Genomic DNA, 24,468 nt, shown 5'->3' on the forward strand with positions numbered 1-24,468 from the left:
GGTAATAAAAATAATTTCAGATATTAAATACATTGGAGGAAAAGGACAAAAGTGTATGGAATGAAGTAATTCATTCAACAAATAGTTGTGAAATACATAACTGCTAGTCATGTGTCATCTATAGACTATTAGATTCTAATAACAATTAGAGTAGGAACAGGTACAGGAAAACTAAAAGGAGATATGGTTACTTATTTCCATACCTTTAACATCTATGCAGAATAGTGAGAATAGGGACTGGAGCTTATTCTTAACCTGTTTTCCACTTGACTCCCTCATAAAGCCAGAGCCAAACTTGCACAAAACTATAAAGCAAAACAAGTTTCCCACCTACCTTCTGACCCTCGTCAGTCTCCTATAAGTCTGTATGGGCAAGACAGGTCTTAAATGAGGATTTAAAAGGAAGGATGAGGAACTAAGCTGAGAACTCAGGTGGTAAACCCTCCTTAGTCCTGTAGCACGCCTGAAACACATATGGGGACTTTCAGCAGCAGGTCATCTCTCTACTGTCATTGACTTCTCACCCAAAATAAACGTGGCATTTAGCATTGGATTCTATGCTGATGTATTTTCCACCCTTTGCTTAGAGTAAAAAACTAAAGCTATTTATGTAGATTAGTAACATTCCATATCCTAGGTAGGCAGTTGGGATAAGTCAAAGGAGAGGCCACTTATTGTCCAGGCCCATTGATAGTAGTAGTGGAGCCCCAAATTTGATACTGAAAGAGGGCTGTGTTGTGTTCACTTCTTTTATTTTTGTTGTTTACTAGTTCCAGAGGTTCTTAAAAGAACAGCTCCATCCCAGGGATTTTATTTAACAACTGCAGGCCTGGTGCATGGATTCGTGCACCAGTGGGGTCCCTCAGCCTAGCCTGCGCCTTCTCGCAATCCAGGACCCCTTGGGGACATCGGACTGCCGGTTTTGTGCCCGAGGGATATAGTAGTGCTCGAATTGGCAGGCGGCTGGGGAAGAGCCCAAGCCCTGGCCAGGAGCCGCACTGCTCCCGCTCATCCCACCCAACTGCACCTGTCGCACAGCCGCTTGGTAGCGCTGCCGCAGAGGCAGGAGAAGCTAGCACCACCGCAGCTGCGCTTGCCAGCCGTGAGCCCGGCTATTGGTCAGCTGAGTGGCGCTCCCGCTGTGGGAGCACACTGACCACCAGGGGGCAGCTCCTGTGTTGAGCGCCTGCCTCCTGGTGGTCAGTGTGCATCATAGCGACCAGTCAAACCGGTCGCTTAGAGTTTTATATATATAGATATTTTGACAAATTTCAAACTAGGTGAAGAGCGTGGAGATTTTTCAATACAACCAACTGTGTTGTCAACTGCAAATGTTTTTGGCTTCAGAAATCTGAATTTTTTTTTAAATGTACCATGAAATGTAAAATATGACAGAATAAGTAAATGTATGTTTACTGTATTCATTTTTTTAAGGGATTGCAAGTGTCTGAAGTTTAAAAATCCAACTCCATTCAAGTTTACTACAATCTAATATAAATCCTTTGTAAATGCTTTCCGTCACCTAGTATTAGCATAGTAACTAGACAAAGTAACTGCTTGGTGAATACTTACTGAATTAATTTACTCCTAATAATTTATAGAACCAATGTTTTACTTTTATGTTTTTGAAAAGTGTTTGTAGGTTATGCTTCTGGTAATAGAAGAGTAATCTTATCAGACGCACAGATAATGATTATGAATTCAGAACAAAACATAAAAAAAAACCTATTTGACAGTGACCATAAGCAGACAACAGAAGGAGGTTGATCCTTGAAAGAGGGGACTGCACTACCTGAGATTTGTGATTATATGTTTTGTTTTGGTTTTGTCTGAAGGTATTTCCAAGTCCACCAGTTGAGAGTAGCTAGAACTCAGGTAGAAAGTTATAGTGAAATTGGTTTGAGAATAGGATAGAGTTCAGGGCTTCTAGATGGACTGGAACATGAGGAGGAACATCACAGAAAGAAGTGAACCACAGAAGGGGGAACCCCAAAACCTGCATATAAATTCTGACAAGTCCTTGGCTGACCCTATACTATGAGTCTACAGAGACTCTTAGGAACCTGGCAGAAACAAATAACTAAAAAGCTAAAAGAACTAAGCAGAGTTTTCAGTGATGGCCTACCATAGGTGAGACAGTTTGAGTCCTGCCAAAAAACAATTTCAGAGAAAGATAGAATCTAGACTCTCTACACCATACCATCCACAGTGTCCAATGTACAATGAGAAGTTACGGAAATGAGAAAAACAGTAAAATGATTCACAGTTAAGAGAAGAAATGAGACAATGTGGTCCATAGTCCAGAGAAAAAATAGTTAATATAAACTGACTCCAAAATGACCCAGATATTGAATTAGCAGACAAGGACTTTAAAGTAGCTATTACAAATATATTTAGATAAATGAAATACTTTCAGAGACATTATAATTGAAAGGCTTTATCAGCAGCAGATCTTTCAGTACAAGAAATACTAAAAGAAGTTCTTTGGGCAAAAGGGACATGATAATAGAAGGAAAATCAAATTTAAGCAAACTCTAGGCATAATGAATGACCGGATAGGGAGAAACAAGCAAAATCTAACATGTCACTATTGTTTTGTATATCAGCAAATATCCTATATAATAAAGAGGTAATATGCAAATTGACTGTCACACCCTCGCACAAGATGGCCGCCCCCATGTGGTCACAAGATGGCTGGCAGGGGAGGGCAGTTATGGGCAATCAGGCTGGCAGGGGAGTGTTTAGGGGGTGATCAGACTGGCAGGCAGAAGCAGTTAGAGGCGATCAGGCAGGCAGGCAGGCGAGCGGTTGGGAGCCAGCAGTCCCAGATTGTGAGAGGGATGTCCGACTGCCGGTTTAGGCCCGATCCCTCAGTCGGACATCCCCTGAGGGGTCCCAGATTGGAGAGGGTGCAGGCTGGGCTGAGGGACACCCTCCCCCCCCCCCCCCCCCAGTGCACGAATTTTGTACACCGGGCCTCTAGTCAATCAATAAAATGTTGATTGGAAACAAACTTAGACTGAGGAAATATGTCAACTGTCCAGAACATGAGAGGGGATGCTGGCCTGGCTAATTGCAGACAAACTATATATGCACCCTTAGGGGGTTGTGGAGGCTTTTATCAGCAAATCTTTTTGGGAGTTACTTCTTTTCTTCCTTAAGACTTTGCTCATCAGAGTTCGCTTTCTCTTTTCATCTTAAGACCTGTGATGTTTTCTGAAGAGGAGTGGAGGTTGAGTTTCAGAAACACCAGTCCAAGGACAGATTTTCACTTATCTACAATTTATAAATGAATACAGGTGTTTGGAAACTTCATTACTCAACATTTGCTTATTTAGTTGCAGTCTATTTTACTTAAGGTGCTGGATGCTTTTGGCTACTTCTTAGGTGCCTTACTTAATGGCTTCTGGCCCATTGCTATGGTGAAATAGAATTTATAATAATTCTTACGTATGCTAACTTAATACTTGTAAAATATACCCTTTCTTTGTTTATTAAAAAAAAAAAAGGACCCTGGCAAATCTAGTATGCTTCAAAAGGATTATAAAATTTTTAGAAACGCTAGTCCTTAAAGCTGTGGAGAAATTTGAACTGAATGTATTAACCAACATATGACAAATGTAGACACTTAAATTGTTCTGCTAGCTGACAGTTTTGACTGAAGCTTGACATTTCCTTTTTCAATTTAGTTTAAACAATTCTGAATGGAGGGAAGTCATTTCATGATCCAAGTAATCTTTTACTTGTCATTGTTGGCCAATCAAAAGGATATAGTTCATCTTTCTCCTAAGAAGTTAAAATAAAATTTGAGGTAACAATTTAGTTGATAGAACACAGAATTTGACACCTAAGTCCCAGCCTGTTTTGATTTGTGATGTATCTGTTTGAATCTGAGCTTATCATTAACCTTACTAGGTCTCAGTTTGTTCATCTGTTAAACAGGAATAAGACTGCCTTTACCCCAGGGGTGGTCAGATTCTAAATGACAAACCACCTGAACACCCTGGAAGGCAATGTCAAGACCCTTGGTGTTTGGTGGTGGTGTTCAATATTCTTTCACTGTGTAACCCATTTACATTTTTAAGAGTTCTAAAGAGCAAGGTCAGACATAAGTGGAGTCCCTAATCCCTCCAGGCCACTAGAGTATGTATTTTTTAGCTTTCTTTGCAGTCCCAGGAAAAGCATCTAGCTAATGAGAACTTAAGAAGTACATGAATCAAGTCACCTGCACATAATTACCGCTCACTTCAACTACATTTTAAAAACCTTCCCTGATACTATCTCCATTTTTCAGATGGAAATATGGGCACAGAGAAATTAGGGGAGAGGCTCAATATTGAAAACCAGAGTTACGTTCTCTCTTGAGATCCTTTCCATTCTATCTCTCTATGATTCTCACACACAGAATGGTTAGGAGGTTTAAGCATTGTTTCCAGTAGAGAATAATGTCGACATTGTTGCTGGGAAATAATATAGCATGCCTTATTCAAGTCCCTTTGAGATAAAAGTCAAGCAAATGGCAGCAAGTAAGTTTTCCTTACAATATTTTGAAAGTATAATTGCCAAACACTCAAATATAGAGGATTCTTTTTGTTCCTTTTGTATTCATTTGATTACCCATAATTTATAAAGCACATGTTTGGTTTGTACACTTTGTACCAGGCAAGTCTGGGCATGCAAAGACTGTAGCGAGTTCACAAAAGCCACTTAACATATTTGGTTGTCATTTAAATTATGACTTTGAAAACGAAGAGGACAAGCCCTTTTACAGTGATAGGTTTACAGAAATCGCCGAGCAAACTAAATTTAAAATCAGTTCATATAGAAAATGTTATTTTTTCATTGCCATTCTGCCATAATACTCTGCGATGTTTTTTAAAATATCCACAGTAATTAATAAGCATGACGTGAAGGTTTCAGTCCCTCTTCTCCTGTCCATCCATTTTGTAAGTTACAGAAACTACAGCCACCAGGGCTTTCTATTGACGATTGGATGAAATCTAGTGTTTCTTCCAAAACACTTACCCTGGCATATTATAAATCAGGGAAGGAAAGCCAAGAGACATAGCCTTAGGAGCACATACAGGTCTTGGGGTGTGTTCATTCGCTTCATCTAGTACCTCTTTTTGCCACAATTTCAGTTCAGTGACTCAAGAATATACAAGTTAAAAAAAAGAAAAAGAAAAAAGGATCCTGCAGTTCAGAGGCCATCGGTGGTCAGTGAATGGGAAGTGAGTAGGTGTGTTCCGAGGGCCTGGGTGTGTTTGTGTGGGGGGGAGGGGGTAGCAGCGTGGGCTGTGGCCAGAGAAAGATCTGTTTACATTCCAGCTCCTTTCCTTACCAGCAGGCTTTGTGCCCTCTTCTGAAAAGTGGAGATAACTCCCTCCTTAAAGAACTATTTTCAGGGTTAAATGAAACTCACCACATTAACGGCTTAAGCTGGTGCCTGATAGAATATGTATGCCATAGAGTTGTTATTGTTGTGTACTCTCTTTGAGCCAGTCTATCTAATTTATGCTAAAATCAAGAGAAGTATTACTAAGATGAATCAAGAAAAAAGGCTATTCTTGGGAGTGAAACATTTGTATAATTTAAAAAATATGAAGTTTCTTACTTCTAATAACATACAGTAACATGCATGAAGTATGGCAAACCTGTTTTAATGAACAAATAAGAACCACTTAGAATTATCATAGCAGGATATAATGGAAAGAGGTGTTAGGCAAATCAACTTGATTTCAATTCTAGCTCTGTCCCTTGAGCAAATTTATCTTTGGCTTCCTCGTTTGTTAAATTAACACTTGGGAGGAGTGTAGTGAGGGTGACATATTAAAAGTATATACACTGAGTGGCCAGATTATTATGATCTCTGAACGCATAATCATCTGGCCACTCAGTGTATAGCCTATATAATAAAAGACTAATATGCAAATTGCCCCCTTGACCAGGAGTTCAACCAGCAGGCAGGCTGGCCAACCACCCATGTCCCCTCCCCATGGCCAGGCTGGCCAGACCCCATCCATGCACTAATTCATGCACCAGGCCTCTAATATATATATATTGGGCCTGGGAGGGCTCTGGGGCATGTCTGGCCCATCTCGTGCACCGGTGGGGTCCCTCAGCCTGGCCTGCACCCTTTCACAATCCAGGTCCCCTTGGGGGAATGTCAGAGAGCTGGTTTCAGCTGGATCCCACAGGCCCCTCCCCTTGGGAGGGCGCCAGACACAGGGGTCATGGCTGGCAAGTGCTGCTGCAGCAGAGTGAGCCTCTCCCAATTGGACTCGAGCCCACAGCAGGCACAGTGGAGCTGGGATGAGTGGGAGCTGCAGGTAGGAGCTGCGGGTGGCATTGGACTGTGGGTTTCAGCCTGATCCCTGCAGGCCACCCAGAGGGACCCCACCCGTGCACAAATTCATGCACTGGGCCTCTAGTTGCTAATAAAAGAAAAAGCAGAATGTTTATTGACTTTATTAGTAAACATGTTTCAAGTGTTCTTACAAGATGGATCAAACAAGTATTCTTCTAATGAAAATTTTAAAAATAGTCTGATATAAGTAAACATTCTCTTTGAAATTATTTGCACTATTGTTACCTAATCCTTTTGTCACCTATATAGTCAAAGATTAACCTCAAGTGGGTTGTGATTGTGATTGTGAGTGGCTTCTGGAGTGTGTGGCAAAGTTCTATTTCTTGACCTGGGTAGTAATTACAAGGGTGTGTCTGCCTTTTAATTTCTTATTAAACTATATATTTGTTTTGTGTAGGTTTTATTGTCTGTGTTTTATTACCCAATAAAACATTTTAAAGTAAAAACATTTACTCAACCCAGTTACTGTATGAACTACTACAAAGTGAAATCATAGAGCACTGATTTAGAGAAGTTTCATTATGTTTTTAATAAAATAGGAGTAATATACAAATATTTTGGGGTGAAGGGGGTCCTTCCGCAAGGCACCAAATTACTCAATGAGTTTTCCATTCTCATCTGAAAAATTTTAGATGCCAACAACTGTAAATATAAAGTAGAATTCATGTCATCTTAGACAGTAACAGTTTGCATGGCAATATACATGAACAATGCTGTTAATTTAAAAAGATGAATCAAATTGTAATGAGTCACATTACATGAATTCAGTCACAATAAGCATGGAAGTGCCCACTTAAAGAATAAAAAGAGCCTGGCTGGTGTGGCTCAGCAGTTGAGCATCAACCTATGAACCAGGAGGTCAGGGTTAAATTCCTGGTCAGGGAACATGCCCAGATTATGGGCTTGATCCTCAGTAGGGGGCATGCAGGAGGCAGCCAGTCAATGATTCTCTCTCATCATTAATGTTTCTATCTCTCTCTCCTTTTCCCTTCCTCTCTGAAATAAAAATATATTGGGGGGGAAAGGAAAAATAAAAAGAGATCAGTAGATGACAAGTTAAATCTGAGTCCACTTTTGTGTGGCTATTAAAAGAATAAAAAGATTCCTGAGCTACAATAAATATTTATTGAACAAGTTACTATTATCACTAGTGAAAATTGTAAATATTCTGTTCATATGGAAAAAACATATGAATAGGTATCTTTGGGCAACTTTGCTTATAAAGAAGAGAAACCTACTCAAGCTTTCTCTAGATAAAGGAACATAGAGGTACCTTATGACATCCATGAGGGATCAAAGCAGAAAACCTGTCAGGAACTAAGGAAACACCAGTCTCTCTCCCCTAGCCCCCATAGATTCTTGTTCTCTTTTCGCTGCAGTCCATTCCCTCTCCTTGATGATCAATATATGTGACCCTCAATGGCTGCCCTATGCTTCTGAAACTCTTGGGGCCATCATCGGATGCTAAAGGATTCATTCTGTCTGAGACCCAACTCCAAATAACTATGAGCAGAAGAGACCTCAGGAGCAGAAGGTTCTTTGCTAAGGCATTATAGGGGTAAGAGGAAATGACTTACTGGAATTCAACATAGACAAGGACATGGCCACTAAAATGGTGGAATACTGTATTCATTCCACCACCACCGAACTACCATGAGTCAGACTGTGCTGGAAATTCAAGGATAAATAATGACCAGAGATCAGACTTCAGAAACCATGACAGAACATCTAAAGGAATTCTTTAAAGAGGATAAAATAACAGAAGTATAATAAAGTCTTTCAGGATCCTAGAAGAGGTGATGACGAATTTCACAGAGGAGATTATACTAGAGCAACCTTGAAGCATGAGTATGAAAACTCACAAAGCACAGTCAAGCAAAAGATGTGTTAATACACATACAGCAAAGTTGGGAATTTCTCTTCAATAAAGGACACTGTGGATATAGTCTTGACAGGTCCAAGAGAAGATTTTTGCAATATCTAATACTGAGAAGGAGCTAATGCAAACCAGTAAGGAACAATGATGGGTGTTCCAATAGAAGACGGGCAAACATTGTGAACAAGCAATTAGCAGAGGAGAAAACAAAAAACATCACACCTCATTCATTCATTCATTCATCATTTTACACCAATTAGACCGGCAAAATGAGCAAGCTGGATAGCACTAAGTGTGGGCGGGGGCTGAGGGCATTCGGCTCTGGGATGGGAGCAGTATTAACCAGTGCATGCATCCTGCAGAACACTCCAGCAGTGCCTATCAAAGTCTGCATGAACACTGCATCTAGTGCAGGAGGAGGGGACAAAGTGGAGAGGCCAGCTTAGAAGGGTTTTCTATGTCACAAGTTTTGATTCTAAAGACAATGGAGAACCAAGAGAACATTCTAAGCAGACCAGTGGCATAGCCAGAACAAAGCTGATGGCAGCGTGGAGTTAAAAACCGAGTGAAGAGAAAATGGAAGCTTAGAAAATGAGTTCAGGGTTTCAGGGCATGTATATATGAAATGGCATACAAAATAGTATGCAGACACAAGCTACTACTAGGTGAGGAAGGCAGAGTATCTAATCTAATAATAGACAAATATGCAAATTGACCACACCTTCGCTATGCCCAAGCCACGCCCACCAGCCAAGCCACACCCACCAACCAATCAGGACGAATATGCAAATTATCCAAACAAAGATGGCGGCTAATTTGCATATCGCGACAGCGTAGAAAGAAGCCAAGAGCTGCAGAAGGGAGCAAAGCTGCAGAGAAGCAAGCAAGCCGGGGGGGGGGGGGGGGGGGGAGGAGAAGGGAGGAGCGGAGGCGGGGCCGGGGGAGAAGGAAGTTGAGCAGGCGGGGCGGGGGAGAAGGGGCAGGGCCGGGGGAGAAGGGAGGAGCGGAGGCGGGGCCAGGGGAGAAAGAAGGAGAGCGGGCTGGCCCGGGGAGAAGGGAAGAGCGGAGGCAGGGCCGGGGGAGAAGGGAACAGCAGGCGGGCTGGCAGAGAAGGCGGGGCGGGGGACAAGGGAGGAGAGCAGGCAGGGTGGGGTAGAGTGCAGCAGGAAACCCTATTGCAGGATTTTTCCTGCAACGGGAATGCTAGTATTTAATAAAGATAGAAGTGAATCCGGAATGAAGCATGTCATATTTAATAGTCACAGTTTTTTTTTCTCCCTTGCAGCAGTTTGTTCATGATTTTTTTATTGTACAAAATATTGTTTAGAATCCTAGAGTCTAAATATTGAAAGTGTTTCTTTAAAAAAGATACATAGACTATGTAGTCTGGTTAATTCTGAATAAAGGATTAACTGATGATAAAAAAAGATACATAGAGATTTAAGAATAAAGTTATTATGCTTTGATCCTGTCTGGAAGATGGAGTTTTGGCAGCTTTTGGTGATTCCAGACAGTTCCTTTTTACATGGCTATTATAAAAATTTAGAGCCTAGTTATACATAAACTGTTCTTTAAAGAAAGTTAGTGAGTTTATGGGACTATGGATGATTTTTCAAAATATGTTTTATATTTTCTATGGTTTCTATAATGATATTGTACCCCCACGATCTACCATTTTTCCAACTAAATTCTAATTTTCATTTGGATGAATTTAGGATTTGTTTTAGGCAGGGTGCAATCAAATTATAAACCTTTAAGCTGAACCTAGTTTCTCTTGTGAAATTAATTGGTTGGTCCAGCTAGTAGATGGCATCACTGGTCCCTCAGCCAGAGGGCAACACAGCTGCTCCTCAGCCCCGAGGAGTGTGGGGATGTCGGGCCTGGCTATCATCGATTCCAGGCAGGGACATAACTTACAGAGATCCTGTGGTCTTAGAAGCATGAAACCCACCAGTCCAACAAAGTACAGTCAATAAGTGCGTGTTAGCTTCTCTCCCGTATATGCAGAGAGTTAATTTCCTCTACTTTTAGAAACTGTTCCTTTTGGCTTCTGTAACCTGAATGTTAATTAGCACCCTTTTCTCTTTCCTGTACATCTACCCATCTCAGGATGGCGCCAGTGCTGAGAATACACAAAGTCCTTTTTCTTACTTACTTCTAGTTTTCTAGCTTTGCTTTCTCCCTCTGTCTCTTTTTTTCTCAGTCCCAGTCTGTTGTGTTTCCTTTGGTATCCCATGTCCTAGGCTCAATGGCTTGTTTTCTCATTCATCTCTGAGAAGGCTGCATTGAGACCTAGACACAATCTAGACTAATGAACTCTCTGGGTACAACGTCTGTGTGGTCTTTTCTAATAGAGCTTCACAGAAATTTAATTGGGAGGACTTATGCTCATTAGGCAGTGATGTATTCTAAAGCTGAAGAACCAATGTAAACATTATGTTCCTTGCTAGAATGCTAAAAAAAAAAAATACTTAAGATGCAGGATAGCTCTTTACTGTACTGAAAATATCATCCAACTATTAAAAATGGTATGCAGCTGTGCCAGGGATCATATGTGCCACGTTGTGTCAGGCCTAATTTCCTTGCTGGTCTTAAACACCTTTAAAGAATTGCTTCCCACGTTTTGGCCATAATGATATGACTTACTATATTAAGGTAATAAATGGTAATACATAATTAACATAACTGCACTATACTTAATGCAATAGGTGACCTCTTGAAACTAGCATGTAAATTAAATTATGAATAGAAAAAAATTTAAATTACTAAGCTCTGTGAATAACTTTTATTGTTAATGGCTTAAAATTTTAAGGACTGCTTTTGTAATAAGGAGGCAGCATTATAAAGTGGAAAAATATTAAAATTTGAAGGAATAGGCACTAGATTTCATTTCTGATTCTGCCAGGGTGAGATGTGTTTCATCAAACCGCTCTTGCCAAGGTTTTCATCTGCCGAATAGGAATTATTTCACAATGTTATTGTACTTTGCAAATTATAAAGGGCTCTACAGGTGTGAGCTGTTGCTATGATTACCTGCAGAGCCTTTTATATACATGGTCTCGTGGGAGTCTCCTGAAACCTGTGGTTGAGACACAGCTGATCTTATTGTACTTTTCTCTGTAGATGGAGAAACTAAGCATTAGAAGAGCCTTCTGATTGATCTGAGGTAACATTACCAAAGCTGGCAGAGGCAAAACTAAACTCCAAATTATCTGACTCCTAAATTGGTAGATTTTCTACTATATTACGGTATCCCAGACTCTGGGAGTGGGGAGGGGAAAGGGAAGGAAAGAGGAGATGAATACTTATCCTATATAATAATCCTATATAATAAAAGGTTAATTGCAAATTGTCCCCTCGGGAGTTTGACCGACAGGGAGTTCGACCACTTGCTATGAGGTATGCTGACCACCAGGGGATGGTACAGAATGAAGGAAGGCCCTGGCCAGCAGCTGGCAGCTGGGGAAGGAAGGCCCTGATCGGCCCTGATTGCCAGCCAGGCCTAGGGACCCTACCTGTGCACGAATTTTGTGCACTGGGCCTCTAGTACATTAATATGCTTTTCTCCACTACAGTGGAAAGTGGGAAGGAATGGGAAAGTCTTGGGTGAAATTCTAGATTTACTTCTAATAAGCTGTGTGAACTTGGATGTAATACTTAACCTCACTGAATCTCCATTTCTAAAATAAAGATGATAATACCTAATTTGGGGGTGGCTAGGATTAAATAAGATGATGTGTGTGCTATCCAGTGTACATAAAAAGCATTCATTAAAGAAAATATTAGTATCAAATGCAGGACTGCATGTGGAAGAAAAGAAACCAAATACACCTAACGTGGCTTGGGGGAAGTCAATAGTTCACCTGCCCTGATCCCTTAAGGCAGTGGTCGGCAAACTCATTAGTCAACAGAGCCAAATATCAACAGTACAACGATTGAAATTTCTTTTGAGAGCCAAATTTTTTAAACTTAAACTTCTTCTAATGCCACTTCTTCAAAATAGACTCGCCCAGGCCGTGGTATTTTGTGGAAGAGCCACACTCAAGGGGCCAAAGAGCCGCATGTGGCTCGCGAGCCGCAGTTTGCCGACTACTGCCTTAAGGGGCCATTTTGGGGACCAGGAGGATTGAAATATTCTCATCTTCTATGAATTCCCTCCACTCCAGTCGTTCTAGCCATCAAAGTTGCCTGCAGTTCAGAACATCCTTTCCATTTCTTCCTGAGATTTTCAGTCTCAGATGGCAGACTGAGTACATACACTTATAAACTCTGCATGAAAATGCTAATAAAAATTTTTAAAACTCAACCATAAAGAGAATAGGAGGGGATGTCATCAATAAACCAGGGAGTTCAACAAATCTCTGTAAAACAAAAACCGTATGGGAGGGGGCTGACTGATGAAGCAGACCCTAGGAAGCCTAGATTACTGAGTGGGACTGGACTCCAGTCATTGATGGAGGTGAGGCTGAACACGGGGATTTAGTAAAGATCTATACATTAAAAGCAATCCTGCCGAAACCGGTTTGGCTCAGTGGATAGAGCGTCGGCCTGCAGACTGAAAGGTCCCAGGTTCGATTCCGGTCAAGGGCATATACCTTGGTTGCGGGCACATCCCCAGTAGGGGTTGTGCAAGAGGCAGCTGATCGATGTTTCTCTATCATCGATGTTTCTAACTCTCTATCCCTCTCTCTTCCTCTCTGTAAAAAAATCAATAAAATATATTTAAAAAAGAAAAAAAAAGCAATCCTCCCTCCATAATTCTCTCCCACTTCCTATGCAGGGTGTCCTGTAGCCAGGAGTTTAACCCCCTCAAGCAAAGAAAAACCATCTTTTCTAAAGAAATCAAAAGAACTCTTTAGGGAGAACGACAGTCACTAGCGTGGGATTGGTGACTCAAGTGAAACTTCCTCTTTCAGGATGGCCTCTGCCCACCCTGTCTGCCCAGTCCAAAGCAAAGCGTGTCCTGGTGACAACTCCCACCTCTGTACCCACCCTTCCCAGTTGGTCATTCGGTTTCCTCATTTTCCCCAAATATAAACAAGCACCCAAAAATCATCAGGCATTTGAGTCAAATCTTTAAAACGGAAGAGAAAGAACAAGGGAACAACGAGAAGAAATGCTCTTAAAAGAGATTCATGAAACACTTTAATTAATGAAACAGAAGGTAACACGTTAAATAATAGAATTAGTGCCACCACAGAGATATGAATAGATCCATGAAACAAGGATGAGTATCTGTGGAAAAGAAATTGAAAATTAGAAAGAGCTCTTAGAAATAAAAAAGAAAGAAAGAAAAATATTGTTTAGATGACAAATTCCACAGAAAGATAAGATAAAATCAAAGAAATTTCTCAGAAAGTAAGTAAAAATGAGCAACTTACAGAAAACTGAATGAGAGAGAGAGAGAGAGAGAGAGAGAGAGAGAGAGAGAAAGGAGCTTTATCTCAGAGATCCAACATATAACTAATAAGAATTCCAAAATCAGAACAAAGAAAATGGAAGAGATTCGTTTATAAAAATAATAATAACATACTTTCCAGAAGTTGTAGAGAAAGAGACTACAGGATGTCCAGAAAGATAGTGCAAAAAAGAGCCACACCTAGAAATTTCACTGTGAAATTTGAGAATCCCAGAGATTAAAATATTCTAAATGCCTCTAGAGAGCAAAACAGGAAGGAAGACGTCTATGAGACACTCCTCCAGCCAGAATGATGGTAGCATAAAGGCATTTTCAGACAGGCAAGCCCAAAGAAAGTTTACTCCTCCCCAGCCCTTGACTGGGAACACGTGGGGAGATTCTCTGGTAAAATGAGGAGTAGGATGTAGGGTGCTGTGGATGTGAGCCAGGGGAGTGAGGAAGGACGACAGTGCATGGGGACAGCTGTGTAGCAGCCCCAGGAAACAACCAGGTCCAGATCAGAGCATGGCGCTCTGGGAAAGAGGTCCCTGGAAGAAGATGGTATGACCACTTATTTAGACCAAATTGAATGACTATGCACTCAGGAAAAACAAATGAATTTGTAATAAAGGCATTGGTTCCAAGAAGGTAACCAGAAACTCCAGGAAAAACAAAAAGATGTATCAGAAAACCACAGTCTAAATATTTAAAAACCTTGAGTTTCAGAAAGAAAAATGGAACAGTTTTCAAGCAATGGAGAACATGAATAATAAGAACAGGAAAGGCAGTAGGAATATGGTAAAAAAGACATATTATGCTAACACTATGTTCCTTCTTACAACAACGAAAGAGTAATGAGAAACTCCAGGGAGAAAAAAAATAGTATATGAGAGACACTTTGCTAATACAAGGCAAACTGAAATGGGGGGGGGGGGGGGCTGAACTTCACATTAGAACCATTCATGTTTAAGTGGCAAGGTGCTTAGGAGAAAGCATCACACTTATAGACACTATTTGACTATTCAGTGAACACTTTTTACAGTCATAATAATATAAATGCTATCAATTATTCTTCTTATTTAGAATCAACCTATAGACAACTAGCAGAAAAATTGATTTTGGTTGCCAAGCAGGCTATGAATGTAAGCAACTTGGATATTTTAAAACTAGAGGCCCGATGCACAAAATTCGTGCAAGGAGCTCGGCCCACGCAGCCATGGGCGTTGCCTCAGCCCTCGCAGCCCCAGCTTCGTCCAGAAGGTCTTCCAGACGGTCTTTCTGCTGTTTGGCCATCTGGTCTAATTAGCATATTACGCTTTTATTATTATAGATAAAGCTTTGGCCGATAAAGGTTGAGAAGGAGAGAAAGAGCTGAGCTGCTAACATAATATAAAATGAGGACTGGGACATGTTTAAAATGAGAAACAGAAAGCCCACAAATTTGAGTATTTTGTATACCATCTATACTAATAAAAGCGTAATGTGCTAATTAGACCAGATGTCCTTCCGGACGACCTTCCGGATGAAGCCGTGGTGGGCGGGGGCCGAGGCAGAGGCCCCCCAGCAGCCACCGTGGTGGGGGCCCAGCCTTGTACACGAATTTCATGCATCAGGCCTCTAGTTTAGAAATATGAGAAATAGAAAGATGTGAAGAAATAACTAGGAAAGTTGAACGTGGTTTCCTAGGAAGATTAGGAAGTAGTGCCCTTACAAAAAGAGGAAGAGACACACAGGAGAGGAAGAGATGAGTGGACATAACCAGGAAGAGAGCCCTCACCAATTACTCAACCATGCTGCCGCTGGTACCCTGATCTCAGACTTCCAGCCTCCAGAACCCTGAGAAATAAATGCTTGTTGTTGAAACCACCCAATCTACAGCAATTTGCTATAGCAGTTCAGGCTGCTATAGCAAATTACTATAAAAAAGACCTTTCTTCTTTTCTAATATAAGCATTTAGTGCTATGAATTTCCCTTAAGCTGCTTTAGGTACATTCTACACATTTTGGTATGTTGACTTTTAATTTTTACTCAGTTCAAAATATTTTCTAATTACCTTTTAGACTCCTTATTTGACCCATAGGTTATAGAGGTGATTAATGTTTTGAGATTTTTCGGTATCATTCTATTAGTGACTTTTATTTTCTTTGGTAAGGTCAAGGAACATATTTAATATTATTTCAAGTTTTTAAATTTTGTTACAATTTGTTTCATATGGCATATATTAATGAGCTGATAACTTTTCTTGTTATTTAAAAAGAGTAGGTTATTACTTGAAGGCAAAAGCATTCCAGCTGATATACCATTTTACTGTTAACTGACTGAAAGCAAGAAGCAAGAAAATGGAAGTAGCTCTACACAAATTATAGCACATCTGGTTAATTGCTTCTCTCTGCTTCGAAGTATTCCATCGTGTACATCTACCACATTTTTCTTATCCATTCCCTCTGTAATGAGCACCTAGGTTATTTCCAAGTCCACACTATATCAACCAATACTGCATGAACATCCTCATATATGTCCCATTATGGAACAGTGTGAGAATTGCTTTCTCAGCGGGGAACAGCTGGATACAGGCTGAGAGAATAGTACCTGATATTGACTAAATATTACCAGATGGCTCTTTGGATTCCACACAATTGCACCCCATTTTCACAGCCACATCTCCACTGGCTCTCAGCATCACCAGCTTTCTACACTTTAAAGGGAGATTCTTGTTTTGTCTAATTTCTATCACTACCACTGAGATGGTGCTAATTGTTAACGAGCCTTTTGGGCTTCCTCTTCTTGAATTGCCTGTTTTGTTGTTGTTGCTGTTATTTGGGTTTGCACTCACCCTTTTTTTTCATTGAAGTTTCTGTCTTTTTTTTTTTTTTCTTTCCCTGTATAAGTTCCAGGTATTAGACCACGTTTGGTTTAAGATACCATGAATATCCTTTCCCCATCTGATTTCACTGTTATTTCTTTCCCATGGTCTCTCATTTCCCATGCGGTTAAAAATTTCAAATTGCCTACACCCAGAGCCAGTGCCAGGTAACTGCCCAATATTCTCATGAGTAGAAACTCTGTCTGGCACAGACACTGTCTGGCAGACCACTGTCTGGGAGAGATGCCTGATGCTCTGCCCCATCTGGCTTCACTATGATAACTACTATGCAGATTCCCTCACTCCTGCTCCCCCTCCACAACTACAAAACCAAAGATAATCTGGACACCCAGGGAGGTAATGAGGGAGGAGAACTCTCACAAGAGTGTGTGGGAGTGGGGTGGCAAAGGGGCCGAGAGCCCACAGGAGAATTCTGAAGTGGTACAGTGGGCACAAACACTCCAGTAGGCTTTCCAATACAAAAGGCTTTGGGGAAGGTAGAAATTGGTACAAAGAGTAGGTTTATAAGTCAAAGATGCTTAAGAAAATATGGAGTTGGGGCTCCTGAGGATTCCCCTACCCCAGGAAGGAAGGCAGTCATCTACTATCAGTAAGCAAGGAAGCCCTTGGGGCTCAGACTATACGTAGGCCCCTGAAGTTAAGGTTTAAACCAGACTCAAAGCCTTGAGTAAAATGTACCAGCAAAGTGACAGACTCCAGACCAAGGTGGCTTGGCTGGAAACAACAACAACAGCAACAAAGCCAAATATTTGAAAATGCGAGATCCAGTCTAATAATTATGTCAAATTGCAATAACTAAATTCTATACTTTGCTCCCACCTCTGCTGCTAAGGGTTAAGCCCTAAGAGCTGGAGTCTGGGGATGGCAATGGGCAATGTATGGTAGGAACCTGAACTGTTAGGAAACCCAAACTTCTAGTCTTGCTGGGGCATTGCCCACCATGCACTGCTGCCAGACAAAGGTGGAGATGCCTCCCTCCCCAGGCCTCTTTGGATGAAAGGATTAACATGCAGCGTAAGTGGGTGGCTATGTAAAGGAGACATCCCTTCTGCACCCTCCCCAGTCTTTTTTCCCTAGACATAGCCCAAGACTAAAAAGTTTCAGTGAGAAGCAGAGCTTAGCCTACTATTTCTATTAAAAAAAAAAAACAACACAAAACACTGGACAGGAAGGTGTGGTCCAACTCCAATTGTTCAGCTAACTGGTCAAGTTATTCACAGAGGGGCCTGGCCCAGCATGACAAGATGGGTTTTGACAAATGAAGTGACTGATAATAACACTGACAGGCAGCCTACTAAAGCTCCATGGAGTTATGTCACCGGGACAAAAAGAGTCTGTTAGTGGGGCTTGTGGTTAACTTAACATCTAGCCTCTGTTAATAGCGTACACACTGCACAGAAAGAAGCAGAGCCAAGGGACAGAGAGGCAACTTGTTTAAGACATCCTATGAATCGCTGAATTTAGCCAGGTTACAAGTAACTTCTGTCTATTCTACTACTTTCATGTCTTACTTAAGGTAGTTTAAGTAGGATTTCTATTGTGGGCAACCAATACGTTCTGACTAATATAAGTGGTGTAAGAAAGATGGAAAGGACAGTAACATTTTCACTAGTTACATTATCTAGCTGTAAAACTTAAAAAAAAAATCAACTGAAAACTTATTCAAACATATAAGAAAAAAGATAAATTCTTTTTTCAGTAAGTGGTGTTGGGACCTTAGATCCCTACCTCACACCAAAATAAATTTCAGGAAAAGATTTAATTAAATCATAAAAGAAATAGAAGAGAATATAGACACATTTTTATCTGCATTGGAAATAGAAAAAGCCTTTCTTAACATTGAGGCAAAAGCAGAAAATAAGCAACAAAAAGGATAGACATGTTTTAGCAATCTCATGTTTAGGTAGATAACAATAAAGCACAGAATGAAAAATTCATTGAGATAGGAAACTTCGGTGGAAGACCAGGTTTGGGGCTTCCATGGGCTATCGCTGGAAGTGGAGAAGCTGACTAATTTGATTTTGGACATATTGGTATTTGTGAAAATGGCTCTCTCTGTCCAAATGAACTAGAAACAGAGATACACACGTGTAAGCAGGTTACCGATGGATGTTTGGGACAATTCAGCATATAGATGATAGTTAATTCTACTCAAGTGGATGGGATTACCCAGGAATGAGAAAAGAAGAACCTCATAGAACACTGATATTTAAGGAGCAGGGAAGAAGAAAACCTAGGAAGACTTAGTTTTCTTCAAGGTAGAGATATCCCACGTCAGATTTATCTTGTGGCCTAGATAATACCTAGCATTGTGCAGGATATGTATTGGATATTCAATATATGGTAAACCCAATTAATTGTTTCCAATTGTTTCTTAAGTTTAATTAATTTAAAAATATGATTTAAATTAATATGATTCAAATTTCAATAGGTGTAAAAGGATATTTTCTTGGTACCCCTGTCCCTCTGTTTTTCCTTCCTGGGATCAATGAATATCAACACTTTCTTATGTATCCTTTCACAGATATTTTATGAACATGCAAGCAAATAAGAATATGTTTTCTTCCCTTTTTAAAACCTTCTGGTTTCAACTCCCTGCTTTAATTGACACACTATATTAGAGACTGTGTCATGTCAATATATAGTGTTTTCATTCTTTTTATGATGATAACATTTCAATTTCTAGATTATCATAATTTGTTTAACCAGGTCCTTTGTAATAGCTATATAGGTTTTTTTTTTATAACATTTTGCTTTAACTAACAATGCTGGGATAGAAAGATTTGATTGCAAGTCATTTGATGGTGGTAGTTTTAAAATGTGTCAACTACCCTTTACCTCTTTGCACACAATATGCCACAATTGCCTAATCCTCACAGCTTCCAACTACATGGTACCATGGACTTCACAATTCTTTTCCTTGTATGTTCCCTGAGAGGGTGGGACACAGGAGACATTTTTGTCACGTGAGATTGGATTGACGTGAAGGCACAGGCATACTGTTTGCCTTGGAAGGGCAGGGTGGGATCACCAGGTGCTTTTGCAGCTCATGAGAGTTGTTGCTTGGCTGCGGGATCTCCTCCTAAGAGTAGAGCAGTAGGCTCTACCCACTCTACCTTTAGAAAAAAATTCTGCTAAGGTTTCTCATCAGCTTTTACAGCTTACTTTTCTATATTTAAGTATGTAGTCCCTCTGAAATCAATTTTTAAAAATATAGTCCCTTTGGAATTTGTCCATCTGTTTACCCAGAAGTTCCAAGGCCATTTATTGAATACTCTGTTTCCCCCCATAGATTTTAATGTCATTTTCATCATATTTTACATTCCTGTAATTATTTGGGTCTACTTCAAAACTTTTTCATCCTTTCTACTGGTTTTGTGTAATGGTATTTTTAATTTATTGAAATGTATAATATTTAAAAATATCTGGTTCATCCATTCCCCTTTAATTACTCTTCATTTTTAGAATTTTACTGGCAAATCTTGTTTCTTTTTTATATATATATAAGTTTAGAATCAACTTATCTAATTTAAAAATCCACCTAACATTTTTATTGAAATTACATGAAATTCATAGACCAACCTAAGGAGAGTTGATATTTTTATGTACTGAGTCTTTCTAGCTAAGAACATAGTATACTTTCTACTTAATAAGTTTTTCTATCCAAAAGTAAATTTAAAAAATTTCTTTTTGTAGTGACTGCATGTGTATTAGTAAGTTTATGTCTAGCTATCTTGTCTTTTTGTGAGACAACTGAAATATGTTTTTTCTTCAATTATATTTTCAAACTGGCTATAACGTATACATTTTTTCCCCCATGGTGCTCTTAAGTGGGACACACCTGAATGGTTGCAGGCTGGTTATTGTTGTTCTCTTTCATTTCTCGGTAAGTTTCCTGGGCAGTCTTAAAAACAGTAAATTAAATACTGCAGCTCTCTTGCAAATTTCTCTCTTAGCCACTCGGTTCCAAAATTCCTTAGCAGGGTCACAGATGGTGTCCCTCTCTGCTGGTATTTTAGTCAAATCAAGGTTTTTGTTTATTCCTTTCTTTCTGTGGGCCAAATAGTGGAAATGTTTTTGGTTAAAACTGGAGTTTGATCTCATCAAGTCTGCAAACTGAGCAGTCAGGATGCTGCCAGCAGTGCTGTTATCTGTTCTGAGGACCCCACTGGGTGTGGATAATTGTGCAAGTCTGTAGAAATTGCCAAGGCCTTATTTTCATACCCTCTTGTGAACTGACATAACTTTGCAGTGCTGAGAGTATAAAAGTCACTGTGATTTCATCACATTAATTAAATAAAAATGGTTAGAACGGCAAGGGATTTGAGATCACACATCTAGTCTAAAGCTTTCATTTTATAGATGAAGGCAGCCATGGTAAAGAAACTAATTAAAAAGTGATACCTCAAAATATTAAATATAGAATTACCATATAACACTGCAAGTCCTCTTCTGGGCATTTATCTGAAGAAACCACAAACACTAATTTGAAAAGACATATGCATCATATGATCATTGCAGCATTATTTACAATAGCCAAGATATGGAAGCAACCTAAATGCCCACTGATAGACAAATATATAAAGAATATGTGGTACTTCTATACAATGAAATATTACTTGGCCATAATAAAGAATGACATTTTACCATTTGAAGCCACATAGATGGACCTAGATTATGCTAAGTGAAATAATTCAGACAGAGAAAGACAAATGCCATGATTTCATTTATTTGTGAGCTAAAAAACAAAAAAATTAACAAACGAAACAGAAACAAACTCATATGATACAAAATATATCTTGCTGGTTGCCAGATTGGAGGGGGGTTGCGGGGATGGGTGAAAAAGGGGAAAAATTAAGATGTAAAAATTGCCAGTTAAAAAAACAGTCCCAGGGATGTAAAGCCAGCATAGGGAGTATAATCAATAATATTGTGATAACTGTGCATGATGCCAGGTAGGTATTGAGGTGATCACTTCGTGAGTTATATAAATACCTAATTCCTATATGTATACATGAAACTGATATAATATTTTTAGTCAATTTTAATTGAAAAATTAAAACAATAATAAAATAGTGATTAATTAAAACTGAAGACTTCAGATGCCAGTGTTGGTACTATCTCTTCTAACTTAAACTGACATCTCTGCTTTAACTTGAACTGTCTCAACATCTAAAAGGTGCCCCTACGCCAGTAATTGTTTTCCATTGTAACCCCTAGAGTGAAAAACACAAAATGCACTCATTGGTAAGTCAGGCCAAGTGGCTGTGCTTGACTCCACCCCTAGACCTCAAAATGTGACCTGGGGACCCCCCTGTAAGATGGCAAGGCCCTTTCAGGAAGTTTGAAAGCCCAAAACTTTTTTTATAATAATATTAAAACACTAGAGGCCTGATGCACGGAATTCGTGCAAGAGTAGGCCTTCCTTCCTCGGGCCGCCAGCACCAGCTTCCCTCTGGCACCTGGGACCCGGGCTTCCCTTGCAGCCCCGGCTTCATCCGGAAGGTCGTCCGGAAGGACATACGGTCTAATTTGCATATTACACTTTTATTATTATACAAGATTCTTGGACTTTTGTACTTTCATTTGCTCAGAAATGTCTTCTAGAATTTTCCAAGAAAGTAGGTTTGGGATACAACGATATGTGTGTATTTTCAGAGCTTAGCTATTTTCTCAGTACTCTTATTGAGATCTTATGGCCTTCAGTTATACTTGCTATAGTCTCTTTAACCTCATTATTGTCCATAAATTGTTATTTTGAAATCCTGAAGTTTGCCTCTAGCTTATGAGGAAACCCAAGAAGTAAACCCACATTGTTTTGATTTACAATCATTATTTTAAAGTTTTTAAAAAATTTTCCTAAAATTGCTCTAAAAATAACAATTATTAATTAAAAACTAAAAGTATTCTGGTGCCCATTCAGTTGTGGTGTCACTTGGAGACCATTCACTCAGTATTTACAGAAAACTAAAAAGAATTAAATATTTTAAATGTAGGTGTGATGAACTCTTTAAAAGTTAAATATTATTTGTTACAGCTTTTCATATTAGAAATGGGGAAAAAACTCCAAAACACCTTAAGGAGTAAGTTATCTTATTACTAGAGGCCCAGTGCATGAAATTTGTGCACAGGGGCAGGGGTTACTCAGCCCGGCCTGCACCCTCAGGAGATGTCCGACTGCCGGCAGTCGGACATCACTCTCGCAATCCCGGACGCTGCATACACCAGTGACCATATTTTTCATACAGGTGAAAGGCATCTTGCTGTTGTATGGGCAGCTATATTTTTTGCTCTGATTATAAAAAGTAGTACATAACATGATTCCTCTGAGTCAATAGTACCATTTTCCCCATCTTATGGGTGGAAAAACTGAAGCAGAGAGAAGTTAAGTAATTGGCTTTGTCACACAGTTATAAGTGTTAGAATCAGGGCTGACCACAAAATGTGCAAGCCAGAGTCCATGCAAGTCATCGCTGCATCATTCTGTTTTTTCAGTGTTAGAGTAGCCTTGGCAGGTTTTAATTTTTAAATGTAAGAGACTGTTCCCAATATATAGGGTAGGGTGTCTAGGCCTGGCCGGCCATCAGGGCCGATCTGTGGGGTGACTGGTAGGTGGGGCGATCAGGGGGCCCCTGCTGGCACCCACCTTGGCTGGTGGCCTGGTGCTGCCCACTGGCCAGCCCCGCTCCCCCATTGCCGCCGCCGGTTTCCTCTGCCCCCTGGTGATCAGTGCGCATCATAGCAACCAGTCGTCCTACCATTTGGCCGATTTGCATATTAGGGTTTTATTATATAGGATGTTGGCTGGAAGAGTGCCCAAGTTTGTATTGCTGAGCATTGAAGGTCATTGATGGGAACACTTGGCAACAAACACAAAATGTTGAATAACTTTTTGAATCTCCTAGTTTATCCTGGAACAAGTCTGTTGACATTTTGCACAGATGATATAATAGCCAAGGTAAGCAAAACTGCTAGCACCTTAGCATGAATCAAGGCAGTGGAATTGAATTGTACCAGCAGCCTTTGTATTCTTCACTACACAGTTACAACCACCACCCAGCTTCACTTAGGAATGTGCTTGATTTCATTGTCTCAGCTCTTTGAGTACACACCTTTTTAAAATTCCACAGGACAAGATGGGAAGCGCTTATGCTGACCTATGATGGTTGTCTCCAAGAAAAAGCACCTGTGCAGTTTTTACAGTTGTGAGCTAAACAAGCAACTTTTGTCATGGAACATCGTTTTAAAAATGATTATAAAAAGTAGTACATAACATGATTCCTTGAAAGAACCCCAGACAGACAAATTCTGATTAGTCAGAGTGGGATGTTTGTCAAACATTGTGTTGAAAATGAATCTAGTGAACCTTTTGTTTCAAGGAAAATAATTGACACTTTTCCTTCCAATGATAAAATTGAACTTTCAGGGGAAATTTAGAATACTGTAAAAACTTGAATTCAGCTTCCAATACTTTCCTTATAAAATATATGGTGATATTAATGAATTCTTTTGTGTTGTATGAAGCAGGTCTGTATACCTCAGTAAATCAATATTTTCCAAACAAAAAAAATGTGTGATGTTATTGAAATATTCATGAGTAAAGTATCTATTCAAAGTATCAAGTAGACGAATGGATTTTAATGTAACAAAGTATAAAAAGTTCATTATTATGGTTTCTGATTCCACATTGCAACTAACTATTAAATACTATCACTTGCCAAGTTTCATGTAGTATCAAAGAATATCCACAATTCTCTGAAAAGCTATTCAAATACTCCACCCTTCCCCAACTATCTATCTATGTGAGGCTAGATCTTAAAATAGGGCATAAGACAGGGTGGATTCCCTCTTTCTGCACGGATGTTGTTGCCATATGAAGCCTGGAACTACTGCAGCCATTCGGAGCCCATGAGGAGAGGCAGTCTAGTGAATCAGTCAGTGT

This window comes from Cnephaeus nilssonii, assembly GCF_951640355.1.
Source record: "Cnephaeus nilssonii genome assembly, chromosome: 8".
Classification (NCBI taxonomy): Eukaryota; Metazoa; Chordata; class Mammalia; order Chiroptera; family Vespertilionidae; genus Cnephaeus; species Cnephaeus nilssonii.